General features: G+C 37.8%; 1 long non-coding RNA gene across 3 annotated transcripts in view; it reads left to right on the forward strand.

Moving 5' to 3' along the window:
• Positions 1-664: 664 nt before the first annotated feature.
• The window catches only part of LOC121140230, a 35,577-nt gene continuing 10,933 nt past the window's right edge, over positions 665-25,308 (forward strand). For 2 of the 3 annotated variants that reach the window (XR_005877021.1, XR_005877022.1), the window contains exons 1-2: positions 665-789; positions 21,601-21,731. This is a non-coding gene — a long non-coding RNA (uncharacterized LOC121140230). Of the gene's footprint in view, positions 790-21,600; positions 21,732-22,035; positions 22,122-25,308 lie in introns of those variants that run through there. The other variant, XR_005877020.1, reaches the window with a different exon arrangement.

The following is a 25,308-nucleotide window of genomic DNA, read 5'->3' on the forward strand; positions in this document are numbered from 1 at the left end:
TCTTTAACATTTAAAAATTGCTGTATTATTCCACGAAAATACAAATCTCAATGCATAATTTTTACAAAATAATAAAAGCCAACACTATCAGAGTGAACTCTGAATAAAACACAATAATCCTAAAAATTATAATAAATTGTGTATACATATTGAAACTAGATGGCGGTTTATAGATTAAATCTAGAAAAGATTAAATTTAGTAATACCTAATGCTGGTAAACAACAGAGACAAAGTTTAGCATAAATAATAAAAACCCAGAGACAGATATTGGGTTCAAGCTGAAGATCAGACAAGCAAAGTAGCCAAGCCACCAGAGACCTCTTACCTCTACCAAGGCTCAGGGAGGGATCCTATCCTCAACATGGCTTGAGACTTTTGATCCTGCTCCTTTCTTATATACCTCAGTAGTGCTGGGATTAAAGACGTGAACTCTGTTTCTCTTTAAGCCTGATTCACTTTCATGTAGCCCAGGGTGGCCTTGAAATCACAGAAATCCATCTGCCTCTGTCTCCTGAGTTCTGGTATTAAAGTGTATACCACCACTGCCTAGCTTCTATGACTGTGGCTAGCTTTGCATTCTGATCACCAATGGCTTTATTAGATCATAAACAATATATTTCCACTGTCAAAAATGACAATTTTCATCAATTCCTTTGAAGACAACTGGCAACACTCATATGCATTGAAATTGCAGGATAGCTTTTGATCCATCAGTTCAACTCTAGAAGTCATTTGAAGGCTACTACCTGTGAAAATGAAAATCTTGTGGATGAACATTGTATCATCAAGTATGTGTAAGGTTTGCATGGGACAGCATCCAGGCAGTCAGTCAGCATCCAGGCTGACAGTATGGCCAGTCAAATACCAAGGCTTTCTAAACTCAATCTTTTTACTCTGTTCAGTTTATGAATGGAGCTCATCCAAAGCACAGAAGCCCAAGAGCAAACATCTCACAAATATGAAAAGGAAAGCCTTGGGCATGGGAGATGTATAACTATACAGAGGACACAAGGGTTTTGTGTCATCTGCTAGCATCCAGAAAACACTAATGGGTAAAGAAAGTGGATCTTATGGTGATGAACAGAAAAATCTTGACCTCTGCTGTCTAGTAAAAAATGTACATGCGAGGCAAGATGCTTTTATCACTGTGATCTTTATTTTTTTTTTCAGAAAACCATGTCCCGCTTGTTTGAAAATCATTGTGAATTGTGGAATTATTTCTTATTGGTCTACTGGCTTAGACATAGTCATGCTTGCTGATAGTTCTGAATATACTAAGGTTGAAATAAGCAGTCAGGTCTGTGTGTGTCTTAGTCCCCACTTTGCTGTGTTATATAGTGCAGTTTGTAAAGGGTATCTTCTAAATGTGATTTTATTCAAAGAAATTCCAAAAGCACTGCCAAGTGCTAATGCCATTTTCATTCTGAAGTTAAACACAAAAAAGAAGAGAATATGTTTTTAAAAGGAAAAATATAATTACAAATACATTTGTTCTAGTATGTGCTTGATATTTTGTGAAACTTTTACATATGAGTATTAGTTTTTAAATTCTTAAAAAATAATAAAAGTCATTGAGCTAAATAATAAGATGTAGCTGGAAAAAGTAATACAATGGTAAAATGAAAATATATACTAGACGGGAAAGGGGAACAAAGTGTAGGAAAAAATCAGTTTGATAAAGGGTGGTAATGGAAGTACATTTGGTGGATGCATGCAGTCCCTTCATGCTGTCACGGGGAAGAGGAAAACACAAACAGTAAGCATTGGAATGAAGTATTGTTTCATCAAATCTTAGATCCCACGATTCGTAAAATAGACTGCTGTTTTCAGATATGGTAAGTAAGAAAAAGTGTTGTCAATTAGGCATGATATGACCTCTATAATCATTGACTGCAACTGTATCAGCACACAAGATGTTAAAACAATGAAGATGGGGAAACCAACAGAAACAGCTGACTGGAACTAGTAGGAGCTCACTGACTCAGGACTAACAGCTGGGGAACCTGCATAGGACCAAACTAGGCCCTCTGAATGTGGGTGACAATTGTGTGGCTTGGGCAGTTTGTGGGGCCACAAAAGGTGGAACCAGTATTTATTCCTAGTACATGAACTGGGTTTTTGGAGCCCATTCCCTGTGAAAGGATAATTTTTCAGCCTAGATAAGAGGGGGAGGGCCTTGGTCCTGCCTCAGTGTGATGTGAGAATCTTTGTTGACTCCTTGTGGGAGGCCTCACCCTTTCCGAGATGTAAATGGGGGTTGTTGTTGGAGGAGCAGAAGGAGGGGAGGAGAGGGAATTGGGATAGGTATGTAAAATAAAAGATTGTTCTTTTTTTATTATTTATTTTTAAGTTTAAATTTAGATTAGAAACAAGGTTGCTTCACAAGTCAGTTCCAGGTCCCTCTCCCTTTCCCTCCCCTACTCCCGTGCCCTCCCCCAACCCCCCCATTATCCCCTCATTTCCCCAGGGAGGGTGAGGCTCTCCATGGGGGTGTCCATAGTCTGTCATTTCATATAGGGCAGGGCCTAGACCCTCCCCCAAGAGTTCAGGGTAAGAGTGCATCTCACATTGTTGGATGGGAGTCCAATGTCTGTGTGTATACTCGGGATGAATACTGATTTACTGCCCAAGGCTCAATAAATTACCTAGGCCTCCTCACTGACACCCACATTCAGGGGGTCTTGATCAGTCCCATGCTGGATTCCCAGGCTGATGCCTGGGATTCAAGAGTTAACCTTTGTCAGGTCAGCTGTTTCTGGGGGTTAAACCAGCCCAGTGTTAATCCCTTTGGTCATCAGTCCTCCCTCTCTGTTACTGGCTTTCTTGAGTTCAGCTCAGTGCTTAGCCATGGGAATGTGCCTCTTCTTACATCAGCCACTGAATGAAGTTTCTGCTTTCAGAGGTTAAGAACACTGCCTGCTCTTCCAGAGGTCCTGAGTTCAAGTCCCAGCAACTACATGGTGGCTCACAACCATCTACAATTCAATCTGGTGTCCTCTTCTGGCGTGTAGGCAGAACATTGTATATGTAATAAATAAATAGATCTTTAAAAAAAATATTCTTTTTTAAAAATGGAAAAATGGATAAATGTGCATCTGACACTATATGAAATATCATATATGACAAATATATACAGTATAAGAAATACTGTGATGGTGGCTGCAGTTTTTAACATCAAGGTAAATACAGAAATCTCTTAGCAATGAGGAAGGAAACAAAAGCACAAGAAAGAAATAGAAATGGGGTCAGTTTAGCTTTCTTCAATATTGATGGCCAGAGGACACAGGGCTCATCTTGAGGCTCTGAATAAGGAGGAGTTCTATGAGCTGCCCCAAAATAAAAGAAAAGGACCTCCCACAAGAAGCTCATGAAATAGATTATGATGGTCCAGAAAATCTTACTCAATAACCTTATTTCTCATAACCATTCATTAAATCAAAGAAAAAAATCAGAGTATAGGTTAAAGTGATTATTAACTCCACTAAATCAGAGTATGTCTATGAATGCATCAAACATAAATTAAATATAAAGTAAATTATATTTCAAGAGCTCTCATCTAACATTAGAAGTAACCACTTAATAATTAATAATACCTTCATACTTCAGAGACTATCAGCACCACAGGAAACTATTGGAGAAATAGAAAAGAAACCAACCATATTTGTGATCTTACCATATAAGGAAAATTGTCTAATATTACTTGTTTCATATTATTTTAATTTGATTTTATACTTAAGATCACGAAAAAAGAAAAATAATTTACAATGGCAATGTGTGTTGACATTTAAAAATAAATGAAGAAAATAATGTATGAATCTGGTTTACATTTTCATATAAATATAAAGAAAATAAAATGCCAAATGAGATGGTTTATCCTTTTCCTCTGTTTTCTTCCATTTTCCTGTGTCTCCTTTCTAAAAAGAAGTGTGTACGTGCACACACTAGCACACACACACACACACACACACACACACACACGGATGTTTGTATATAATTCAGCAGAGGAACCGCTGCATATAGATCCACATATAAGTAACACCTCCGATATAAACTATGGATTGCTCATACAAAAGTTGGAGATGGTTCCAATTTGGAAAGAAATGGTGGAGAGGAGTCTGATCCAAATAGCAATTCAGGTTGTCATGGGTCCTGTCACTCAAGCTTGTATCCTCCACAGCTTCCTGGGTATAGGAGTGAGATTTGGAGAAGAGTTTGTAGGTGTGGTTGGTTCAGCTTGGAGGTGACCCATAATACTTCCACTCATGTCCCATTGAGTAGAATGCAGTCCCATGGCTACAAAACTACCAGGAAGAAGGAGAACATAATATATCAGTGAGGCCAGCTACTGTGATGAAGTAGCTAACAGAGGCTGCCCAGTCTTCCATTCAGGTCCTCAGATTCATTATCACCTATATTTTCCCATATTCTCTCTATAATTTCCATGACCTAAAGGAAAAAAAAAACATATTCTGTATAGTGCTGCATCCAACTGAGGACAGGGGTTCCTGGGCTGGATGAATCACAGATCTTTCCAACAGACCAGGATCTTTGTTCAACACTGTGCAACACAAAGTGCTAACAAATATTTAAAGATAAAAAAGGGAAAGATACCTGCACACTGAAAATGTGACCAAAGCTATGTGCATAGATGGCTGGTGAAATCCTGTCTTCACTTTTATTTCTCAATAAACTTGTTCAGTGTCCTGTATCTCCTTGGTTGGAGTACTGTCTCTCATGTCCACTCAGAGAGATTATCCTTGAGTTAAAAAACATCTTCCTCTTAAGTTAAGAGACTTGAACCAAGGAGTTACAGGATTTTTAAAACGAGCAATAGTAAATGCAAATGTGTTTGGGTCCATATACATGGAGATCATGTTGGGAAGCTCCTGGAGGCTATTGGTAGGACTTTCTCCAAACCATCCATTCCTCTTAGTGGTCTCTGTCTCATGTGCTTTAGTTATTGCTAGGAGAGCTGTGAGTTCCCTTTGGAAAGAGACTTACACAGTTGTAAGGTATGGGATGCTTTTACCGTAAGGCTCCATTTTGTCCCAATGAAAAGAGGCTAATATGGGGAACTATCTTCCCTTATTCTCCTAGGAGTTTTGCTAAGAGTTCAGGGTTTCTATTACAAAGTTGTCTATTCATCTTTCCAAGCATCCTCTCAAAGTCACGCCTTGGTCAATGAGATTTCTATGAATTGCAAACTCCTATCTGCTTTTCCTAGGACTCAAGTGGGAAATGGGCAGTAAACCATACCATATTTGTGACTTCATATGTAGCTTCCATATTTTGAATATTTTAACAAGCTACCTACCAGTAAGAAGCAATGTATTTTCCTTCTTTGCTTACTATCATATTCCCTCACTTTTTTGCACATTGCTTCAAGTATTTTGTTTGGTAACAGCCAAGCAAATGAGGCCTCAGTGCCATTCATGTCTTGAAAATTTCATCCGTTTGCCTTTTAATTGACAGGTTGTTTAAGGTAATGCAAAGCCTCCTGAAACAAACTGTTTAATTTCATATCTGAACATGGAAACTTGCTAGATATGAAGCCTTGTTAGTGACCTCTACTTCCTTCTGTGAAATCTGGGCAGTGACATAGCAACAGGAGTTACCTCATAGGAGTGTTGTGAGGATAAAGTTAGTGAAGCTGAATCTTAAATTGCACAGAAACTTGAATACTAGCACTTGGTAAACTACAAGTATTTGTCAGATAAATAACATTAGCAAGCATTGTTTGAGTTATTTTTACTTACACTATTATCCAATTCCTACAATTTTAACTTTGAGTTCCCTTTTAGCTAATACTAAAAAGTAAAATTTGTATGTATTTATGGGGTACCATCTGGCATTTCAGTGCATGTACATATTGTGTAATGTTTAAATCAGGTTAAATATACTTCTCTCCTCAAATATTTATCATTTTATGGCAAAACAACTAAAAACTCTTTTTATTTTTTACTGTATTTTATGATTGTATCTAGTCATTCTAAGTTGCACATATTGTTTTCTGCTCTTATCTACCTGTAACTTTGAACCTATTAGCCAAACTGCATGCTCTCCTTATTACCCCAGGATCTGATGACCTCAAGTCTACTCTCAATTTCAATGAAGTTCATCTCTTCAGATTCCACATTTGACCCAAGCATTTGGTATTTGTCTTACAGTGCCTGGGATTAATTCACTTCACATAGTTAACTTTGGTTCCATGACTATAGGTAAAAGCAACATAACTGATACAGTAGCAAAAAACAAAAAAGAAATAATAATAATAACTTTAAAATAAAACAAAAATAATAACAAGTCAAATCTCATGAAAGATAGCAAATGAAATAATACAAAAAAGCAGGAATACATGAATTGTAAATCAAAAATCAAACAATTAATCATAAAATTGTGGAAGTTATTTCTTTCAAGCCTAGTCAATAAATTAAGAAATTTTTAAAAAGTTTCACCAACAAAACATACAACAGACTTTAACACACATTGCTTATGAAGCAACACATTAGGTTTATCATTATAAATTGGAAAATATTCAACATACATAAAGATTCTGGGAAATATCACAATCCACAGAGAGGAAAGAAGAGGGATTAATCTACATGATCAGTAGATTGAGTTACAGAGAAAACCCTGAGTTAAGAAGCCCTCATCTTTCATGATGAGTAGTTAAGTCCATTCCCAGTGTCCTAATGGAGCCACTGCATCTGCTTTTAGAAACAATTGGTCCTGGTGTAAAAATAATCAACATTTAAAATCACAAGATGTTCCAAAACTAAAAGTTTCATGAGGAATTGTCTGTCCCCTGACCCTAACAGCCCCTTTACAGGAAATAAAATTATATTAAAAGACAAATGAAACTTCGAAAACATTATTTTCCATAACTGGTACACATTGTCAGTAGAAATCCTTATTATGTAAAAAAATTCTTAGAAAACAATATCAAAGCACAGCACAATTGAAAGAAAATTTAATAGAGAACACAAATGAAACAAATCACAGAAGTGAAAGTTAAATTGGCCAAATAACATAATTTTCTGTGTAATCTTCACCAGGTTGTTCAGAACCAATAACAGAGATGAAAATGGAGAAGGCCTTCTTCAGGCACACACTGCAGCTGGAAATGCATAGTCATGCAAGTATTTAAAGAAATGCTTAACTTTATATCAAAAATTTTAAGACACTTTCAAAATGACTTTGTCATTCCATGTCAAAGTGATTCTAAGGAAATCACTGCAGCAAACAATTATGACAAAGTAAATTCATTGCCTATTCTTATTAGCAAGAAAAATCAAAAATATCTTTAACTACCCAATAATCCAACAATCAAAGAATAGGTCATTTTTATCTTCAGATACATGAAATGAAATTCATAACAGTGGGAAAAATATATTGCTGTTTCAAATACATGACTTCAATTACTAAGCTCATATTAAACCTGGGAAGGAGATAAAGCTAAGTCTTAATCGTGGTGATTGCTTGGTTTCAGGTTCATGAGCATTTTTTTATTGAATTTGTTATATTTTGAAGTTTTACACATTTTATAAAAAGAATATTCACAAAATAAGCTAGTGTTCAAGTCCTTCTCACTAAAAACAAAAGTCTCCATTATCTTAAGAAAAATGCATGAAATAATCAGTTGATCTTTGGACAGGCTGTGTTATTCTTAGCGCCCAGAGGACTTTTGTTTGCTCAGTTAACACTCGTGTTACAGGGAAAAGAAGAGGGGAAGAAAACCCAGCATGAGAGCAGTGTGAGGCATGTTCAAATCCATTGCTCACAGCGGGGAAAAACAATTGCTGCCTCTTCCACTTCCAGTGACCTACTGGTGAGGAGCAGAATGTCTAAAAAAGATCCAGAATTGCCTCCCACGTGGCCTCCCTGTGTTGTTTTAACTTTAGCGAATTCACAGGAAAGAGACCCTCTGTGAAACCTCAAGGCATTATATGACCATGCCTAAAAGTCTTCAATAGACACCTGTTTATCTTATAAGAGGCTCAGAGTAGGAGTCAAGGACCCGTATGACTACCCTAAGCCGTATGAATGACTGGCTCATTAATTTCTAAGGATATTACCACAGTCTCAAAAGTAATTCCCTGTGATTTCAGACCCCTGTAGATGGAAAGAAATCTTTTGTAAATACATATCCTTTCTTGACAAAGAAAAATAATTTCCCTATTATTCTTTTCCCATTGCTTGTTTATTGCTTCTACCAGTGTCAATCATGAGTGTTTTCAGCGTAGATGCTGAGAACAAAGACAAAAATAGGTGAATTTAGATGTTTGTTTACAAAGATGTTTGAAGGGATTAATTTTCATGTGGCCATTCAGATAGGATTAAAGGGATTAACTTGAATAATAAAGGCACATCAAAATGCATATGTTGTTTCTAATTAATAGGTTCAGATATGAATATAAGATATGTCAAATTATTACAGAATAGCCTGTAATTACATTATTTTTAAATAATGGCAAGGAAACTCATGAGTCATTAGGGGAGAGATGACTTTGGAAGTAAGGCAAACTCATTCTGCAAGTGTAAGGCTTTGCAAGACACATTTCCTATTTATACATACAGTTAATAACATCTATTATGCAGTCTTTGTCCTAGAAGCCTGTGTTTGTTGAGAGAAATACTTTCAACCAGAAGCTAATTACATAGTGCTCGAGTTTCTCTGGCAACATCAAAAGAGACAAAGTCATTTGGGCTTTAATGAACATTTTGAAAGGGAAAAATAAATTCTCAAGTTGAGAACTCTGTAAATTTGAGACAAGGAGAATGTAGGATTAAGAAAATATTAAATTATAATTTACTTTTTGTATATGACATCAAAATCATAAAAGGAATATGGTTTTCTTATTATTTTTTTTAAAAGACTATAACCTTTTGAGTTTTGCCTCTGGGGTTTGCCCCTTTGAAAACTACTTAGGCTCAATGTAAGAGAAATACTGATTTTCAAGGAAAAATATTCCCTTCAGCTATCTTTGCCCAGATTTCTCCCTAAATAGTACAACTATCACATTTTAAAAACCACTTAAGGACCCATTTCAAGGAGCTAGTAGAAAAGCAAGAGCTTTTAAAATTGCTTTAAACTTGACTATTCTGACAAAACAAATTCCCAAGTTAATATTACAAATGGCCTATCCATTTCTACATCTGGATAATAGAAGGGGAAATGGAAGAAGGTTTATTTAGAATTCTTAGAACCCTATAGATGAAGTTTCCTCTACTACAATGTATACTGTGAGGTCAAGGGATGTAAGACACTATTAAATGCCTCCCATTTAATAAAATAAGTTGAAAGACACTAGGAAGTCCCAAGAGGCAGGCAGGCTCTAGGCTCCAGTCATCAGTACTTCACTTAATAGAGTGGTTGTCTATCAAATAACATCTTCAGCACTTATGAAAGGAGAGATGTACCTATTAGGGAATATTTGATAGCACTTACAAGAACTGTGTTCAAGGCCAGTCTTAGGAAAATTCAAAAAACAAATGAAAAATAGATTTTTGGTCTCTTCTTTTTAGTCTCTGCCCTTTGGGACTGTTGTATCTCAGTGAAAATGTGTGAGTCAAGCCACAGGCCTACCCCATCCTGCCTATATTTGTACTCTCATTACATTAACTTAAGCAAATCATTCATAAACAAATGCATTTTAGGTTCATGAAGACCGTTCTCTCTTCTTTTTTGTTTTCTTTTTGTTTGTTTTTCGAGACAGGGTTTCTCTGTATTGTTTTGGAGGCTGTCCTGGAACTTGCTCTGTAGACCAGGCTGGCCTTGAACTCACAGAGATTCGACTGCCTCTGCCACCCGAGGGCTAGGAAAGACCATTCTCTCTTAAACTGAGAATCTCAAAGGCATGACTTCATATCTCAGAGAATGTAACCTTTTATTTTGTTCCTATCCTGTTTTTACTTTCAGTCTTAACCAGAGATGAAATCAAATCTACTGAAATTGCCAACTGACTTCCATCACATACTGAACAATTCATCAAGTGTGCAAAACACTTAAGTAATGACTTCTTCAACACAGTATGAAGTTATCCTGTTGTTGGCAGTGCCAGTGCTCACGTGGGTCAAATTACCCCTGTGAGAGGGTATTATAGACCATCAATACCTGCCTCCCAAATCTCTATCAGCTATTTTGTAACTATACCTTATGCATCCAAGTATCTAAAATAACATGAGGGCAATGGGTGCATTTTCCTGTATTTCTTCCAACATTTTGCCTAATTCTTGTACGTCTCTGGTATGCAATGGTTTCTCTATTTCCCTAAAAGTGAGAACTACCCTATCCTCCAAGGCAGAGCTTTTGAAGTCATTGATTAAAATAGACTACTAGCTGAGAAGGAACATACACATCACAGCCTTTGTGGCCCGAATATCTATTCCTGTTTTCAAACATGACAAAACACCTAGGGACTCCATATCTACCTCAGTTGCTGCTGCAGCAATCTTAGAGAAAACTAGGTCATCTTTTAACATCATGGCATTCAATTTTGAGTCGCATATCTTGACTCTCATGGTTGCCTTATTTAAAGCTTTTCCCTTTGCCAATACTTTTGAACTCGGGGAGGTGCATCCATCATGATATGAGATTGGATCCGTAGCTCCAGGTCCCAGAATAATAATCAGAGGTGTATATATAAACTGAAAGTCTCTGCATTTCTCCAAACCACCCCCTGCTGTAGGAATGCTAAAATAATGCTAATGTGAGAAAAGATATTCCAGTGTCATTTTAGATTTCAGACATTGCACATTTGTACCCATGATTATGTCAAAATATACACATAGGCATCATTTGAGAGAGAATTTATTATAAAAGAATATATATAAAAAAACCAAAGCTAGCCTGACCTTGCTTTATTTATTTATTTTTAAATCAGTGCTTGAGCTAAGGTTGAATAAATTTGCCCAGCTTAACATGAGAATGTGTTGGGTTGAAAATAAAAAATAAAATTGGGAAGCCTATTCATGTGGAATGAAAAGAAGAGCACATAAAAGAAACATAAAACACCTTCCTTCTGGCATTAAAGAATGCAGTTTTTTAAAGTAGAAAGAAATCCACCTTTAAATAATATGTTTTATATGTGAGAAACAAGGAATCCAGAAGCCAGCAGATTCACGTTTAATGCAGATGGTATCTACCTGAGGGAATGGTATGTGAAGGCTGATATTTGTTTGTCTTTGGGTTTCTGTTGTTATTGTTGTTTTGTTTCCTTCAGTTTTTATCATGAGGTCATATGGGTGCATTCAGACATGGATGCAAGAGTGAATTTCCTTTAAGGCTTCCATACCCTTGTAACTTTTACTTAAATGTTCCTATACTTCTGTGCCTTGAAAAGCTAAATTATGATTTTAAATCTTTGACAGTTTAACTTCATGCATGTATATAATATCTTTGGTCATTTTAATCCCCTCCTACTCTTGATAGGCTCCTTCTTCTTCCCCAAAAGTCCCCCACCTGTATTTTCAGTGTCCTTGGTTTTTGTTTTGTTTTATTGTTGTTGTTTGGTTTGTTTCTTTGCTTTGAGATCCACTGAGTTTAATTAGGGTCACTTATATGAGCATAGATAAGAGGTAATTTCCTAGTTCATGGGCAAGTTGTCAGTAACTACAACACTAAAAAAATGTCCTCTCCTACCTCCCATATCTATAGATGGAAGTCCTACCCATTCCTGCAGCCACCAGCTCCCAAATATCCACTCAAAGGCTTAATATTAATTATAAATGTTTGACCTATGGCTCAGGCTTCTTATTGGCTATCTCTCTTTTAATTATTAACCCATTCCTACTAATCTATGTATCTTCACATGGACTTGGCTTACTGGTGATATCCAGGCCTCTTGCTTTCTTGAGCAGCTACACGGTGCCTCCCTCGTGACTCCTCTCTGTGCTCCTCTTCCAAGCATTCTCCTAGTCTGGTGGCCCTGCCTATACTTCTTGCCTGGCTACATCCTGCCTGTCCATTGGCTCAAATGACTTTATTCATCAACCAATAAGGGAAACATATACTCACAGCATACAAAAGAACATCCCCCATCATTTATCCATGGTAAATATTGACAGGTCTAGGTCTTGGGCAGATAACTGTAGCTGCCATGAGTTCATGAATATGATGGCCACGTCATACCCATAAGACAAGGTGTCACAGCATCCCTCCTCATCCTCCTGTTCTTACATTCTTTCTGCCCCCTCTTCCACAATGTTCTCTGAGCTTTAGAGGGGTCCTGTTCTCCAATCTGGGTCTTTTTTGGCTGATCAGATCCCATTGTTGTCATGGCAATGCTTTAAAGGAGTCTCAGATCTGTTTATGCCTCTGCTCTCCAATTGCTACTGCTGGCCCAGTCCACAGGTGGCTCCTTCTTATGTCCTGCATGCTACATGAAGTCTGTGTGAAATTTCTGGTGTATGGTTTGGTTCTCATGAGGTACTGAACACTGTACAGATCTGAGTCACTTTATTTTCAGCAGTTTCCAGTGTTCTGCTTGTTAGGTTTCTTCACATAGTCCTTTACCACTAAGTCTGAAATTCCTGAGTTTAGTTCTCAGATGGTCTCTGTCTACCAGCCTGCCATAGCAGCAGAAGTCTTTTTGAGAAGGTGACTTGTTTTTGCTCTGTCAGATGCCAATGCTGAGTTGCCACATCACTAAGGGTACTACTGCGTAAGTATAGCTTTTTTTAAAAAAATAGATGTTGAGAGTACCCATTGCTTTTCATCTGCCTGATTTTTCAGCTCCTCCCAGACTGTTAACTGGAGACTGTAGCCAACCTTCTGATTGTGATCTGTTGTGCTGAGTCATCAACAGAACTATTTTTAGGGAGAGTTATTAAGTCTGTTATCTTAAATGTTGACTCAGAGTTTGTTTTTGATTCTAAAGAATCAATGAGACTACACTTGAACTTCAACAAGCTTCTTTGTTATTTATGAATGCAGTATGCCACCAACTCAGTTTGTTCAGATTCCTTCTGACAAAACTGAAAGGGATGAGCACAATATTCACTGCTGTTTACTTTTAAGATCTGTTCCCTTAGGTCAGATTTAATGTACATGGGGTATGAAACCTTGCAACAGACTGAGAAATTAGTAATAAAAGCCCACTAATTTCAGGTATTGCTTTTTTTTAAAGTTCATCACCCTTTGCCAACAAAAGACACCACAATCTCATTCATTTCTAAATAGTTCTAGATAGCTATTTATTTTGTGCCCATTTTAAGGCTAAAAGTCTGCAAGCTAGAAGTTCATGAAGCAAAGAATTGAAACTATTTGCTCAGCAGTAGATAGCCAACAAGAAATAAATTCAATGGTGTGTAGACAGAGGTTGTGTCACACCTGGTCCCACAGCTGTTTAGCCCCAAATAAACACACAGAGGCTTTTATTAAGTATAAACTGTTTGGCCAATGGCTTATGCTTCTTACTGGCTAGCTCTCTCTTAATTATTAACCCATTTCTATTAAACTATGTATTACCACAAGGCTGTAGCTTACCTGTAATCAGGCATGTTACTCCTTCGGCAGCTACATTGTGTTTCCTTGGCAGCTTCTTCTGCCTTCCTCTCCCCAGAATTCTCCTCCTCTCCAAGCCCCACCTATACTTCCTGCCTGGCTACTGACCAATCAGCAATTAGTGTTTTATTCATCAATCAATAAGAGAAACATATATACAGAAGAGCATGCCCCATAAATGATGCTTTGATTGATTTTGTTGTCTCCTATTTCTTTATTTGGACATTTTAAATATTACTTTCCTGTGTTTTTTTTTGTAAATTACTTTCAGTTTTTTGCTTGTTTCTTTTCTAGAGATAGAGAAAGAATGTGTGTAGTTGGATAGGTGGGGAGATAGGGAGGATCTTGGAGGATATGGGGGAGAGGAACCATCATCAGAATATACTGTAGGGGGCTCTCAGTCTGATTTTCAGCACATTGGACCCTGTCTGAGTTAGCGAGACTTCTTTTTTGCACAGGAATAAAAGAAGTAGAAAGGGCTAACAAGGGAAAAGATAGCATTGCAGATTCAGAATTTCACCTACAGGGAGGCTTCACGGATAAGTTATAAGAGTTCACAACAGAAGCAAATAGCATTCAAATCGTAATGAAAGCCTGTGGGGTTTTCATTAAAGAGCAATGGAGGCAAAGCAATAACCATCATTGAGAGGAAATGCTAAGTCATGAGTGAGGTGAAGCCAAATGACTCCAAGGATTTGACCTGAGGACATGTGTATACTGGTCTGTCACCCATTGCTGTCCACCCCGTATGGAAGTCATGGGTCTCACTGTCATCTTTGACATTTTCTTGTCTTACTGAACTGTCTTTCCCTTTGGGTCAACCTGAAAAGATATCTTGCTAGTTTGCTTTTTATCACTTTAACAAATAAGTGACCTATAAAGAAAAAGAAGGTCTTCATTTTGGAAGATCAAAGGTAAGAGGCAAGCATTGGCTCAGCTCTAGTAAGGACCTTCTTCCTGCGTCAAAATGCAGCAATGGCAGTGACAAAGGAAAGTGAACACAGAGCAGAGAGGGGTTCCATCTGAACAACAGGCTGCAGGGACTCAGGACTCACAGTCCCTTTCAATAATATACTCTCAATCCATATATGAGCATTTTTACTCCACATTGTCATACTGAGGACCAAGCCTCCAGCACATGGTACCTGGGACATGAGACACCAAGTCCAAACTAAAGCAGTCATAAAGACCTGGTTTCTGACAAGTTGCTTTTTTAGAATAAATAATTTGGAACATGTACATACACAATCTGAGGCCCTAGGAAAGACCAAGGCAACCCATCTAATCCCCATCTCTGTCCATGATAGATAAAACATAGAAAATCTGGGAGAGGCAAAAGACTGCTCCACAATGCTAACTTTTTGAACCAAAGTGCACATCATCTCTTTAGAATGCCATGCTCACTTTAAAACCAAGGTTTGTTATGTAAGACTCATTATTTCTGCCATGGTTCTGTCCCCTTACCATCCCACTGTGCTCTGCAGACATGTCGTGGAAGAAAGTCACAAAGTCATCCACAGCTCTATTTTCAAATAATCTCAGCTTCCTTTGTGCTCAGTATTATGGAGATGAGTCGGGCTCCTCATCTTTTGCTTGGTCTTCTTGCCATTTCCACATTTGTAACCATGCCAATCCACCACTGTAACACAGATACCTGACACCACTCCTGGCCCATTGTCAGCATAAGCTTTGGTTTGTGAGGGAAAGTGTAAATGTCAGGGACTACACAGTAGTCACCATGACATATATGAAACAATGAACTCAGTAAACAATTTTTCTAAAATCTCTTTTTGCATTCCAATGTCTTCTCCAGCTCTGGCTCCTGTTTCCTTGACCTGAATCTTATCTTAAATAAAATTAATTCACTGCCTTTCTTGGTTTAATGATAGTCTGATACATGCAAATCAGGCATCCGTCTGGTAACAGGACTACAACATAAAGGAAGAACTTTTATAAGCAAGAAAGCATGAACTAAGCAAAGGTCCTTGTATTCTAAGGGAAGCAAAGATGAACAGAGACTATGCAGGGCATGCACCATAGGTTGTTGCATGCATCGTTTTCACCTTTAAGTCATGAGTCTGGAACTCAGAATAATCAATGCTCTTTGACAGGACTCCAAAGTCAATCCCAGACAGATTCTGACACCAAAGACAGACTGAAGAAACCTCTGGAAAACAAGATGTCCTGAACTTAGATCAAGCCTGATGGAAATTTTATCATTTCTTTTCCCAAACAAAGAACCTTCTAGATTTGTGCTTTCTCAGAAGGAAAAGCTTCATTCTGAGTTTTCAATAACCCAACACCAGCCTTCAGGCTTTCTTTAAAGAAAAAAAGTGCCTGCCAGAATTCTCCCCAGAGATGGAACATGTAAAGAAACCAGAAGATAGTAAGGTCACCTACAGTGTATCACCAGTAAATGCAACTGGGGAAAAGAGAGATGCCACATTGCTTTCCTATTTAAATCACAGACACTAAATAATTCTAGAAAAAGAAGTACCCAGAGGGTAATCCTCAGTTGACTGGATGACTACATATGTCAACATGGCATTTTGACTGCTTTTACAGCTCAGAGCATTTGTTTTTATGCTCATGTCTTTCTTATAGAACTCTACTTGGATATACTTCTATATGGTATCTTTTAACTTTTTCATCACATGCTCCTTTGGAAACAGTGAAAGAAGGAACGTTTTGTTTTCAAATCCTAGCCAGGTACCAATGCTTGGAGAGAAGTAGGGAAGAAAAGAACTGGACCAGGAGATGGGAGAGTAGAGGAGAGAAGCAATGAAGGAGGAATGGAAAAGAAAAGAAAAGAAAAGAAAAGAAAAGGAGAGTGCACATGAATTAGAAAGAGAAGGGGAAGAAAGGAAAAGAGAAGAGAGGAAAAGAAAGAGGAAGTGAAGGTAATGGTGTGAGGAAGTGAAAAAAGAAGGGAAGAGAAAGGAGGAAGAGAAGACTGAAGGAGAGAGGGAAGTTTAAATGCTAAATGTTTGTTGATTCTTTTTTTATGTTCCACAATTAAATGAACTGAAAGTTTCCTCTGCTTGATTCTTTTATTTAGTAAAGTGTTTCTAACTGAAACAAACTAACAGATGTTTGGAACATTCAACTGCAGATAAATTAAAAGAAATGAGTCTCTATAGTTATGATGATGTAAGACTTTAGATAAAACCTAACTAAGGTGGTCATTTTTCTAAGTTAGACAGAGACATAATCATAGACATATGAACACACAGCCATCTGTGTTTATGTGTGAAACATTTACAGCAGGTACATATCAAACAGGGCTTACAACCAAAAAACTGCATTCATCTCTCATCATAAAAAATAATCCTAAACTTTTGGGAGTTTTAGATGTTTTGCACATTAAATTTAAAATTATATGCGGTAGACTTACAGCTGTGTAATGTCTTCTAGTCTGAAGCATACTGTGAAATCATTTGATCTGAAGGGAACCAGCAAAATATGGCCATTGATAGAAAAGAGACTTAACGACAAAGAACCTTGATGATTATTATAGTTTATGAATTTTATATGAATATTAACAATAATTTATAGTCACAAATCTTACTCTCTATATAGAAACAACTATGTAGCTTAACTGAAAATACATACAACATCATAGATTTTCACTTTGACCAAAAATGAACTTGCTACATCATCCTGGAGCCAGTAGTGCTGTAATGGAGAACAAACATGAAATCTGAACTTGGTATGTAAGGAGGAGCAGAGTTAACCGGTGGAAGGGAGATTAGAGCTTGGGGGTGTGGGTGTGGGTTATGATGATCAGAACTCACGCTATACACGCATGAAACTGTCAAAGAGCAAATCCCCAAAAAGTCATAGAAAGTTTTAAAAGCGTGAAATCCGAGTTGGCTGTTGATAACATCAGCTTCCGAGCTTGAACTTGGATGGCATTTTGTGGATGAGCCACCTGCCATTCACTTCCCAACACACTTGTTCAAACTTGCTTGGAAGAATCCCATACATTCTAATCCTTACAACCTTGAAAACTAATGTGTGCTCCGGGCATTAAACCTGTAAACTTCATTTAACCTTTTCATTAAATGCGAGGAACCTTAGTCCGGGCCTGACAGCTGACCTAGGTGAAGGATTTTAATGCCCACTGGATGCACACACATTCTTGTGATGCACGGCTGCCACTTGCTCACTGTTGGTAAAAGCAGAACGCATCTGGCAGAAGAGTTTTGAAAACAATTCGACAGCCTGAAATGTTCCAACAATAAAACAGAACTCTTTACATGGCAAAGCCAAACAAATAACTCGGGCAAGTATAATTAAATAAATCCCGGGTTTCAGTGCAGATGGCTGTCTTTGCTGTCTGTATCTGCTGGGGTATGCTGAAGCTGCTTTAGTCTTTAGTCCGAGAGAGAGAGAGAGAGAGAGAGAGAGAGAGAGAGAGAGAGAGAGAGAGAGAGAGAGAGAGAGAGAGAGAGAGAGAGAGAGAGAGAGAGAGAGAGAGAGAGAGAGAGAGAGAGAGAGAGAGAGAGAGAGAGAGAGAGAGAGAGAGAGAGAGAAGAGAGACTGTGTGTGTGTAAGGCTTTTTTATATGAGACTTGGCATATTGCATGTGACAGGCTGTTGAAAAATGAATAAAGACAGGAGAGAGAGAGAGAGAGAGAGAGAGAGAGAGAGAGAGAGGAAAGGCAAAGCACATCCCATTGGCATGGGAGGAAAGCTAGACTTCCGACTATCCACATGCTAGATCTCCAGGTTGGCCCAGGGGCTCTCAAGATCATTTCTTTGCTCCCAGATTTTCATGTTGAATTATCACTCACAGTCTCTAAATGAACGTGCCTCTTATTTTATTTAAGACACACTGGGCACTTGCTTCTGACTTCCTGCTAGGCAATACAATATTTAGTGTTTGCTGTAACACACACAAATGGCAAGAGATGAAACATAGCCTTATAAGCATAATTTCAATTAAAAAAATATTTTTTTTGCAAAGAAACATCTTTGCCCCAAGCTTTCAAAGGCAGACATCAAGTGATACGCATTTGCTCTGTGATGCTTTTACCTAAGCAACCCTGACCACAGATGTCTACAAGGATTCGTCAGGAGCTTTGGGCTATGGCCTCTTGGCTTTGGCCTGAGGCAAAGCTGGGGGCTAAGTACTTTTCATGTGGGGGGTAAAGAATAAAGCAGAATTCATCAGGCTTCGACTGGTACTGTAGTTCCAACTGGTACCCAAAAGTCTCTCCATAGATCTGCTTTGACTGTTCTCTGGCTGCTGTTAAAGTAAACAGCATCATAACTTATTTGTGACCTACTTAGGAAAAACTCAGCTGGACTGCAGTGAGCCAAAGGGAGATGGGCTAGACAGAACAAAAAAAAGTCTTTTCTTGATATAATGATATACTTTGAGTGGAACAAAGGTTTTGTGTTTATTTGTTTTTGTTTTCATGAATGTGAGAATGTCTTAGTTGGCTCATATGATTAACTTCTTTTTCATGATCTTTACATGTCTGACTATATACGAACAGCATTTGGTTTTGATGCACAGCTTTACACAAGGTAGAAGTCACTTTTTAAAAAACAGGCTTCATATTTAAATAACAAAGTCTTGTCTGTTTTTCTTCAGTTTGAACAAGAACTGCACAAAAAGGAAACTGTTGGGTTGTTTAGTTGTTAAATGTCTTGAAATTCATCTCACCAAAAGGATGCTCTTACTCCGAGCCTACCGATAATTAACAGTGTCTTTAACTTTTGGTCTCCAGATGAAACATTTTTAACTTGACTTTTTGGGATCTGGTTACAACTCTAGGCACCTGCAACACAGAAGGAAAGGACACCTGGCGTGTTTCCAGGAAGCACTCTGACCTGCAGATGTGCTAACAGGATTCCTGGAGTGTTTTCATCCTTTTGTGTTTCTGTCCTCCTTTGACTTACATTTTCTCCAAAAGAGTTGTAGCTTTAATAAAAATGGTGTTAGTGAATGAAAGCATTTAACACAATAACCATGGAAACATGATATTTTCAATGCAATTATATGCTCCATTTCAAAGACCATTTCTTTGAAGAAAAAACAAATGCCTGCAGAGGAATTGACTAAAAGTGGATTATTGCAGTCTTGAAGGTCTACTCAGTTGAAGCTCTTGGCAACAGTAAACTAGTAAACCTGAATTCAGAGGCCCTGACACTTTAAGCATACATAGTGTAGGCAAGGTGTGGCAACACACACCTTTAATCCCAGCAGAGGCAGGTGAATTTCTATAAACCCAAGGCCAATCTGGTCTATATAGTGAGTTCCGAGCCAGACAGAACTATGGAATGAGACCCTGTCAAAGAGAAAAAAGGATCAGTGGTAGTGTCCCTTCTTTTTGAATTGGAGTTGAAAATTGTAAAGAAACACTTACGAGTTTGATATAGTTATATCAGGTGGTACTGAAGGCAAATTGTCATGTAAGCTCTAAACTCAGAAGCAACCACTTCCTATAAGCAGATCTATACAGGATCAGAAAAAGTAAATATTTATGGATCTTCAGCTATACATAGGAGTAGGTCTGTTTTAAATGATACCAACCCTTAGAAAGGAGTATGGTTAATCTTCCATTGAGCAGGTCTAAATCCTGAAGACTCACTTTCAGAGTTTGCACACATGCTATGGAGCTCAAATGTCACTCAGTCACAGTCCCAACACCAATCGCATGTGTTAGAAATAAAGGGACCATCACACCCATGTTCACAATGGTTTTGATGCAAGAAGTCAAAGTATGGAAGTCACTGCAGGTATTCATCAAATGATGAATAAGGAAAAATGGAGTATCTACATGGGGAGCTTTATTGACCCTCCAAAAAGCTATGACATTAGCTTATCCAAAAGTGAGTAAATGGAACTTACGATCATTCTCTTAAGTGAAGTAATCCAGACTCAGAAAGGCTAGTTTTATACATTTATTCTCATATAAAGAATATAGGTTCCTGTTTAAAAAATATAAGTGAATGAAAATGTCATAATGAAACCTTTATTTGTCTGCATCGTGTATCTTTTGTAAGAAATATTCTCTAATAAAAACAAAATAATTTATCAATAAGGAAAGAACTTTAAATAATAGTACACTGGGCACACTCATGGAATAGGGATGAGTTACTAATGAGTAACCTTCCAAATGATTATATTTATGCGAAATTGTCCTTTCTTCTGCTTCAAAGTTCAATATGTCACTGTGAAATGGCACAAGAGATGACATTAGAACTGAAAGGAAGGATGCCTATGGGTTTCTCTAATTATTCCCTTGATGTTTCCCATAGTTTAATTATAAAAATGCAGAAAAGCTGAAAATGTTGTATATTGTCACCCATGAGTCTTTCCCTGATACATCATGTGGCTGTTTGAATAAGATTGAAAGTGATATGCGTAAAAAGTTAAATAAAAAAATATGGAAAAAAATGACTCCCATAGACTCATATATCGGAATGCTTAGCAACTGGAATTAAGAAGCGTGGCCTTGTTGGAGTTAGGTGTAGCCTTATGTGAGGAAGTGTATCACTGAGAGTGAGTTTTGGGGGTTTCAAATGCCCAAGCCAGGCCCATTGGCTCTCTTACTCTTCCTGCTGACTGAAGATCCAGAGATAAAACTTTCCAATCTTTCTCCTGCACCATGTCTGCCTATGTACCGCCATGCTTCCTGTCATGATGATAGTGAACCAAACCCTTTGAACCTGTAAGTCAGCCCAAATAGATTTCTAGCTAAAGAGGGTTGCGTGAATACATTTTGACTAGAATGGGTAATGGAAAGGAAGCAGTAGACCTATTACACATGTCAGTTCCTTCTCATACTAGTGTTACTGTGAAGGGATTTTTGCAAATGGAACTAAAATTTTTTATTCTGTTGATTTTAAGTTAGTAAAAATGGAATATCCTATAAGCTATGTCTTAATCAGTCAGAAGACCTTTTAAAGTGGCCTGGGGTCTTCCTGGAAGGAGAGATTGCCAATAGCTATGGGTGTGCTAATGATCTGGTTTCCTTCCTTCCAGAACATTCGCTACATTACTACAGATACCAAGCTTTCCACCATGCCCAGAGTGTTTAAACTCATCCTGCACATTCCGTATTTCCTGTCTTTGTTCTAGATTTTACCTTCGCTTAACCCAACACCAACATGACTAAAAAGTTCTCTGTAGAAGCCATGGAACCCAAAACCACCGCTATACTAAGCCAGCAAAATCCCAACTACACTAAGTATTCATCCTTATACTTGCAGGTAAGTGTAGTCCTTGCCTATCCTCAACAAAACTCTTTGAAACAGATGGAGGACATTATAGAAAATCACAACCAATCAAAGTCTAGAGTTGTGGACACCTCCTTACTTACCCCCTTCTCCTTTGATTGGGCAACACTGAGCTGAACTCTAGAATCCAATTGCAGAGAGGGAGGAGTGATGAGCAAAGGGGTCAAGACCAGGCTGGAGAAACCCACAGAAACATATTTCCTGGTTTTTAAAGAAATATTCATGACAGTTTAGAATTTTGGATTATTGTAGAGATTCCAGATTCTGTTATATGCCCCCCAAAGACTGTTGAAACTATTTTATTTGTTTTATCAGGCAGTTAACTTACATGGACTCAACTTCTAATTTCTATTTCTCCCTATGGTAAGCAGCAGCTGCCAATTCTGCTTGGTTACTATAGCCTTAGTTGTACTGTTCGGAGCCCTAGGGATTACAAAAAGGGTCAAACTCAGAGAACTTAAGGCTCTGTGTCTCTGGTTCTTTCATTGCCAAGACCCTTTCCCTCCAGGTCAGCTACAATGGTAACATCAGACTCTGTTCTCTGGACCACTGAATCTGGAAGATTGGCATTTTAGCCACGTGTTCTTTTTCTCATTATAGCTATCAGCAAAAAGTGGAGGTAAAATCCCATCACTTCTTTCTTGCAGCAATCCCCTCTTCTTTATTCTTGCCTGCTCCCAATCACTCCCTGTTACTCTTGAATATTTTTTCATACCTTCCTCAGTGTTCAGTTGTCTCTGTAGGACAATGGATCTAAGAGGGAGAGCCTCTCGTTACCAGGAATAAAATCTCCACATGTAAATTCTTCAAACTTGAATAAATACCAAATTGTTTGAAGATATTTAGCAAAGTAAACTGGGCACTTTCTATTTCTATAACTACTGGTAGTGGGAATACAGAAAAACAGGGCTGTTCTGCTACTCATGAGAAGTGATAACATGAGACAATTTCAAGACTGTGTAACTCTTGTATTGATTTGCTCATCGCTGTGTCAAAATACACAGCAGAAACAGCTTAGAGGATGTGCTCACTCTGGTTAATGGTACCAGCAAGATTTCAGCCCATCCTGGTGGGAAAGGCATGGAAGTAGAAGGGCCTCAGCCCACAGCAGCTTGACATGGTACAAACCAGGAAGCAGAAGCATGACAGAGCCAGAAGTGAGCGTAGCCTTCAAGTTTCACATCGATGATCCATTTCTGCCACCAAGCCCCTCCTCCTGAAGATTCTACCACCTTTGAATAGCACCACTGGCTATGGAACTGAGAGCTTGTGTAAGGCTGAGTTTTGTAAACCACTTAACTGAGAACTTACTCCTCAGAAATTCTAACCACTTTTCTACATTAGATGATCCAGTCCTCATCATTCTGTGAAGTACATAAAGTGGACTACAGAAACAGCTCCCCCCCCCAACCTTGCCTTCTCCCAGCTCTGGGTTTGGCCAATGAGAAGCAAAATTTAGGCAGTCAGACTCTGAAAAGACAATAGTTCTTCAACTAGACTTTGCTTGCCTATACTTTCCCAGAATGCCTCTGGTGCTGACAGTCACACTTCCTTCTTGTTATGCTTCTTCCTGTAGCTCTCACTATTCACTGTGTATGTAGTCCGTCCTCAGTGTCTTTCCCTCACCACCAGAAGTGGTAACAGATAAGCGTTTCTGGTTTCTTGTCATTTCTCAGTCATTTCTCCCTGGGCCCTTGTTAGTTATTCTCTTTAAATTTTCAATACAATTCTTTTCAACCTCTATGTTTAAGTAAAACTTTGGAAATACACAAGCCAGATTTCTGCACATGCTGTCTTCTCTGCTAGTTGTAGTCTGGTAAGAACCTGTATAAATGAGACCACTTCCAGTCAGTCTTCAGGCTCCACTTAAATACTGTCTCTCTAGACATGGTCATTCCTCAAACACTTCACCACACATCATATTACTATATCTCAGACTATTATCCATCCTTCATAACTTGTCAGAGTTTATTATTTATCTGTTTACTTGTTTATCATCAGTCTAGCAGTCAAGATAATAGATCCTGTGCAGACATAGAATATGTCTATCCATCCCTCAATAATCAACAAATTTCAGGACACTCACAACACATAAGCAAATCAACTTTGTTTATTTGTTTGTTTATTGCAAGCTGCTAAAGTACCTTACAAGAGAATTTTGGAAGACTAAATGCAGACAGCTTCCAAAGTTTGGTGTAATATAATTAAATCTATAACTAGCAATAATGCAGAAGGTTAAAATTGACTATTATCTTATTTCAAAGTAAAACATAAGTATGGAAGATGAAAAAGATCATGTTATATAGGATACAGAACACTTTCAAGAATTTTCAGATCATAAAACCACTGAATCTGTGCAGGAGTGAGTTTTCAAAGAACTGGGCTACTTCACAAAGTAAATGAATAACTTTTCAAAATAAAGTTTTTTCAATTTTTTTCAGTACACTAGCATGCTATTTTTCCTACTTTGAATTTTTCTTCTGTATTTGGAAAGAGTAATTCTTTCTTAAGTGATTTGGAGTGTTTAGAAAAATGCTTTAGATTCCTTGGGGAATTTAGAAGGCGACTGGGATGCCTTTTGAAGCTGTCAGTATGCCCTCAACTAGAAATTGAGACTGTGCTTCTAATCTAAGGCCTTTGAAGACAAGCTGCCCTCCCTGAGACCTCCCCTCTGGACTTTAATCATGCCCTATGTGGTCTTTTTACCTCTACTTTTTTTCTTTCAAATTTTATTAATTATATACTTCACTGCTTAATCTTCTTAAGATATAATATTCTTATGATGTTTTCTGTGAGGGAATCCATAGCATTTACTGACTCTCAGATTAAATATGATAACCCCAAGTATTTAGCAGATATTTAAACTGTTAGCCAAGTACTAAAAATTCCTTCTTTTCCCCTTCCATCAAGTCCATGGTCAAAAGAACCGATGCACTTTGTACATTTTACTCAAACTGCCATAATCACTTTTAGCAAAAACTTTCTATCACATGCTACTTACCCACCCCTACCACAATAGCCTTTTCTTACTTTTTCCAAATAAATTATAGAATCCCTTCCCTATTGTAGCTCTTGTGATTTATGACTCCACTCTACATCAATGCTCATATTAATTTAATTTTATATAATAACTCTAGGTAAATCTGTACTGTGTCTACATATACCTGTCATTTAATATGGGCTCCACCTACACAGAGAGATTAGAGGATACAGTACCAAAACTCAGGGAGCTTTATGCTCCTCTAAGATGAATAATAATGTAGAAATTAAAACTCTAAAAGAAAAATGTAAAACTTCCTGGAAAATAGTGATACTTTTGAAATCTATTAGAAGTAGAGCTAGGCTGGAAACTAGTCCTCTAATAGCAATGGACTACTCTAGGTTCTAGCAATGACATGGTTCTTGCTATCCATACCATTCTCTGTTGTTATGCTACATCAAGTTCTCATAGGTCGTGTCTACTATATCAGCCCATTTTACTGTGCTATAAGAAAACACCCAGTTTGGAGTGGTAAGATTCCAAGATTTCATGTCCCCATTTGCTTGACCT

Source organism: Mesocricetus auratus, unplaced genomic scaffold (assembly GCF_017639785.1).
Source record: "Mesocricetus auratus isolate SY011 unplaced genomic scaffold, BCM_Maur_2.0 Super-Scaffold_100004, whole genome shotgun sequence".
In the NCBI taxonomy this organism is placed as follows: Eukaryota; Metazoa; Chordata; class Mammalia; order Rodentia; family Cricetidae; genus Mesocricetus; species Mesocricetus auratus.